This window comes from Papio anubis, chromosome 17 (genome assembly GCF_008728515.1).
Source record: "Papio anubis isolate 15944 chromosome 17, Panubis1.0, whole genome shotgun sequence".
Taxonomy (NCBI): domain Eukaryota; kingdom Metazoa; phylum Chordata; class Mammalia; order Primates; family Cercopithecidae; genus Papio; species Papio anubis.
In genome coordinates this window covers 62680010-62686086 of record NC_044992.1, presented here as the reverse complement: position 1 = coordinate 62686086, position 6077 = coordinate 62680010, and positions in this window count along the sequence as shown.

Sequence of the window (6077 nt, the reverse complement as noted above, 5' to 3'; positions counted from 1 at the left end):
TTTCAATCACATATAACCGATTCTCCCAGTATGCATATGTTCCTGCAGGGTGTCAAGAACATGGGGAACGTCAATGTCTTCACATGCCATACAATCCCTCCACTGCTCAGAAAGACTCCCTTATTCCATAGGGCTAAAACTTAAAACAAAACCACTTGAGATTTTCCTAGAAATTGCATTAAATCGGGAAATTATTTGCATACGCTTCTGTTGTTTATGCAGCCTAGGAATACACTGCTTTATTGTTTGCGGCTGGCCGGTAGGCTATACCCTCGTAGGCTGCCTTGTTAGAACTACATTAGAAAGGAAATCAACAGATTCCCTTTGGTTGGGTTTTTGCAAAGGGAGAGACAGCAAGAAATTAAAGACTCAGAGAAAGGGGAAGTCAGTGCATTTATTCCTTTGACTCCATCACCCTTTGGGCACACCATTGGGTTGGCTCCCTTACTCCACTGAAAGCCATAGCAGTGGTGGGTCTCTCCATGTGGATGCCTTCTCTATATTCTACTAACCACTCCTAGGTGTAAGTAGAACAGTACTCTCCGCAATTCAATGTTATGGACTATATGATCACACTTTGGTGGCCTTCGTTCTTCGCCCAGCAGCCATAAATCACACACAAGCTTAAAGCCTTCCACTGACTTCCATTAAACTTGGAATAACATACACACCACAAACCATGTCTACAAAGTGCAACCAGACTTGACTTATCCACCTTTCCAGACTCTCACTGCCACCATTTAAAGGCCTCATCCTGGTCTCAAAACCCGGCAAAATCTGCTCCTGATTATATCTCCAACATCTCATCCCACTTTCCATCTTGGTTTCTATTTTCCAATGATTTTGTTTTCCTGCCATTTCCTTAAACACACTGAAACTTTTCTTAATGAAGAAAAGTTCATCCTTGCTATTACTACTTCCTAGAATGCTCTTCTCTGTTTCTTTCCAAATTAGCTCATTCTCATCCTTCAGGTCTCTGCCCAGTAATAATTGCCACTGAAGATCTTTCTGAACATCTTAAGTTGACCACCCCAATTACTTTTGATTATATTATCATCTTATTTCCTTCATTTATGACATTACATAACAACCATAATCATTTTTCACTTAGTGATGATCTTCCCTAATGAGAATATAAGCTTCATTCATGCAATAATCTTGCATTGTAGCCTCACAAAACAAACCTGGACTAATAGATGGCACTCAACACCTGTTTCTTGAGTGAAATTCGAGTATAATGTACTTTGCAATGAAAGGCATATATCTCTCTTCAGTGAAAGTATTTGTTAGGCAGAAATCATTACTGATTCTCTCTACTTGAATTTTTCCATAACCACGGTGTTCCCTAAGGTCTGTTACTTACAGCTACACTTACTGTTCCTGCTTCCAGCTCCAGATGCTGATTTGGGGGTGAGGATGGTGATACAGTCTTACTGTATCCTCACCCAAATCTCATCTTGAATTGTAACTCCCATAATTCCCATTGTGATGTGAGGAAACTGGTGGGAGATAATTAAATCATGGCAGCAGTTTCCCCCATACTGTTCTCATGGTAGTGAATAAGTCTCATGAGATATAATGGTTTTATAAGGGGTAACCCCTTTGGCTTGGCTCTGACTCATCTCTTGTCTGCCACCAAGTGAGACGTGCTTTTCACCTTCTGCCATGATTGTGAGGCCACGTGGAACTGTAGGTCCATTAAACCTCTTTCTTTTTTTTTTTTTTTTTTAATGTAATATGCTATTGTTTTATTGCTTGAGTAAATGTCGAATTGACATTAACTTAAGGAAACAGACCACTGTAGGTTTTTCTAAGTATCTTGCAGTAAACCTCTTTCTTTTGTAAATTTCCCAGTCTTGGGTATCTTTATCAGCAGTGTGAAAACAGACTAATACAGATGGGAAATGGGCAAGCAGAGACTACAGTGGAGTTCTTCTGGGATTTTTTCCAGGTTGTTCCTTTACAGCTAAAGGATTAAACATTGCAGAAACCCCTTGATGTATCAAGTATAAATATGGTTCCCTCTCTTAGCTTAGAACCCTGAAGACATTATTTTTTCTATTTTTCTGTTCTATTGGTTTCATCTGTGGGCATCCGAAAGGGTTTATAGGCCTCTCTGCTGAAGTTATAACCCCATAATTCATCTGGAATAGGAACACTGGCCACTCAATAGTTGTTTACTCAATAGTTGTTTGCAAAATTCAAATGGACAGAAATTGGCATTCTCATTTAAAACTTAACCCGGATATTTTCTGTGGCACATGTTTTTGGAAGGTTTTGTTTGACAATTTTTTAGGGTATTTGTATTAGTCAGTGTTCTCCAGAGGGACAGAACTCATAGGATATATGTATATATGGAAGGGAGTTTATTAAGGAGAATTAACTCACATTATCACAAGGCAAAGTCCCACGATAGCCTGTCTGCAAGCTGAGGAAGAAAGAAGCCAGTAGTGTCTCAGTCTGAGTCCAAAAGCCTCAAAAGTAGGAAACTGACAGTGCAGCCTTCAGTCTATAGGCCGAGAGCCCCTGGCAAACCACTGGTGTAAGTTCAAGAGTCCAAAGACTGAAGAACCCGGAGTCTGATGTCCAAACGCAGAAAGCATGCAGCACAGGAGAAAGATGAAAGCCAGGAGTCTCCGCAAACCAGCTTATCTCACCTTCTTGTACCTGCTTTGTTCTAGCCCTGCTGGCAGCCCATTGGATGGTGCCCACTCACACTGAAGGTGAGTCTCCCTCTCCCAGTCCACTGACTCAAATGTTAATCCACTCTGGCAACACCTTCACAGATACACCCAGGAACAATATTTTACCAGTTATCTAGGCCTCCTTCAATCCAATCAAGTTGACACCTAATATTAACATCACAGTATTCTATATCACTAGAGAAACATCAAACTAACTCTTAGAACTAGCTCCTACTCTATGAGCAATTTTGAGTTTAAGCATCAGAAAGCATCAGAATGATAATTAAGTCTCTAATTTTAATTTTAAAACATTTTATGTTTTAAAAAACTTAAGTGTTTAACTTGTTCAGACTGTAGGGATCCACAATTGCACTGGTGTATTTTCAGGGGATGGGCAAAGTGGCGGGGGATATGATACCTATTATTAAAGAGTAGCTTGCTCCCGTGACTATTGTGTTCTTTTCCTTTTATTTGTTCCTGTGATATTTGACACAAATTAACAATTTTCTGATTGTTCAGAAAGAATTCATTTGTCAATATTTCAGTTATTTATAATAATCTATATATTCTTGTGAAGCAATATTTAGTATACTTATCCATGTTGAAGCAAGCAAATGAATTTATATTTAACATCTTTATGAAAATGAAAGTATTGTCTGTAATGAAGTATTTGTACATAATTGTATGTAAAATATTTGTATGTACTATTATATATAAAGCATTTATACATAATTATGTGTGTAAATATATATTATGTATAAAGCATTTATATATGTGTGTGTAAATGTATATTATGTATAAAGCATTTATACATAATTATATGTGTGTGTAAATGTATATGCATATACATGTCTATTATTGTCAAGATCAAGTTAGTTCTTAGCTAAGTCTGTGTTTAACTTTTCCAGCAGGTCTCCACAATAATAAAATTGTCAAGCCATTTTTCGTTAACAATTACTGACTCCAGCTATAAATCCCTAAACTGGTCAATAACCTATAACCCAGCACCTTTTGAAATGGAATGTGGGATATTTACGCTCTCCTTGAGAACAGCTTTTATACAAAGTCCCAACAGCAGTGTGTGCTGACCAGGACCACCGTTCTTGAGCAATAACACAAACACAATAGCAATAGCGTCAGTGTCTTCGCTTCTGTCTTCCCTCCCATGCCTATAATGTCTGAGACCGCTTTTCTTGGAAGGCTTGAATCGCACCCAACTTAACATATTAGGTGCTAGCTTAGCACACGCAGCACTAAACCACACCACAGCTCATTAACCTTTAGACTATAAAACAAGAAAAAAAAACTTGCAGAAACGTCAGTTTAACTTTCCATGTCAATAACAGGGTTTAGGGTTAACAAAGAAAGAAAACACAAAACCTGAGACTGTGTGGTCATTATTATTAAGAATCGTTCATTTCATAATTAGTTTTTAAGTCGTAAAGCAAAGCGTCTGAGGAAAACTAGCTTCTAATCGTATATTTTATTTAAAATTCACTATGTCATGTTTTTCAAAAATATATTAGTCTAACTTAAATACAGTGTAAAGTTGAGTAATCCCTTTACAATATACTGGAGTTTTTTTCAAAAATATTGAGCACATATAAGACCTTTTTCCTAATATATTCTCCAACCATTAAACAAATATTTATTAAGCGTTATGTGCCAGGCACAGCTTTAAAGTCACTGAAATACAGTAGAGAATAAAGCAGACACAAGCTGCTGTCCTCAGGGCGCTTACATGCATTTTAGTGTTTTGCATCACCCTCTAATATATGCTTATATGTGTCTTTCCGTTTGTGATGAAGGTAAATTTCACAATGGTCAAAGTCCAAAATACGTGATTCCCATTCTAGTTTGTTTGACATATCCCTCCTTTCAAAGAAAAAATCATTTTGTACATTAAAAATTATTTTTATTGTCCTAGAAACACGAAGATAAGCAGTGAAGATTGAGGTATCTAAATGCTTCTGCCTAAGTGTACTCTATCATGTGCTACACTGTCCCCAAGACGCAGGTCAGAGACAGGAGGAGATATGTGCTCTAGAAAAATAAGTGTGTCAGCTCAGTAGCTCCAGACAGCAGTATATTGGAGGCCTTAACTAGTAGCATAATGCTGGGACGGGATGCTTCTTGGTGGTTCAAACTTTGCTATACTTTTCGGGATACCTGAAAATATAATAAGCTGTCAGAAAACTATGGCTTGTCACAGTGACTTAGATTATGTGTGTGTGTGCATATATGTATATATGTACGCACATGTGTGTATGCATATATAGTCATATACATTCATATGTGCACACATACGCATACACATGGATATATATGTATGTATACACATATATACATAATCTAAGTCACTGTGACAAGTCAGTGTTTATATATATAAGTCAGCATGTATATTAACACAATTATTACACAAAATGGGGGTTAAAGGACTCAATCCCCTACACAGTCAAAAACCTGCATGTAACTTTTGATCTCCAAAACCTTCACTACTAGTAGCCTACTGTTAACTGGAAGCCTTACTGATAATATAAACAATCAATTAATGCATATTTTATATGTTATATACTGTATTCTTACATGAAGTAAGCTAGAGAAAAGAAAATGTTACTAAAAAAACTCTAAGAAAGAGAAAATATATTTATTATTCATTAAGCGGAAGTAGATGATCATAAAAGTCTTTGTCTTCATTTTCTTCATGTTGAGAAGGATGAGAAAGAAAAGAGGAGAGGTTGATCTTGTTGTCCTAGGGGTGGCAGAGGCAGAAGAAAATCTGCGTATAAGTGAACCCATGCAGTTCAAACCCATGTTATTCAAGGGTCACCTGTATATGCATCTCTCTCTCTCTGTATATACACATACACATATGTACACATGTATATAGAGTGTGTGTGTGTGTGTGTGTGTGTAGACAGAGACAGAGAGAGAGAGCACTTAATTACACATCAGGCACTGTGTTAGTTGCCAAAGTTATTAAAAAAATAAAAGGGCTGGGCGCGGTGGCTCATGCCTGTAATCCCAGCACTTTGGGAGGCCGAGGTGGGTGGATCACGAAGTCAGGAGATCGAGACGATCCTGGCCAACACGGTGAAGCCCCGTCTCTACTAAAAATAGAAAAATTAGCTGGGCCTGGTGGCGGGCACCTGTAGTCCCAGCTACTCGGGAGGCTGAGGCAGGAGAATCACTTGAACCCAGGAAGTGGAGGTTGTAGTGAGTCAAGATTGCACCACCGCACTCCAGCCTGGCGACAAAGCGAGATTGTCTCAAAAAAAAAATGAAAATAAATAAAAATAAAATTAAAAAAATAAAAATAAAAGAAGACAAGTCCCACAACTCTCACTCTAGTTGGGGAAGTGATAGTTATGGGTTAGAGTCCTGTATTTATTA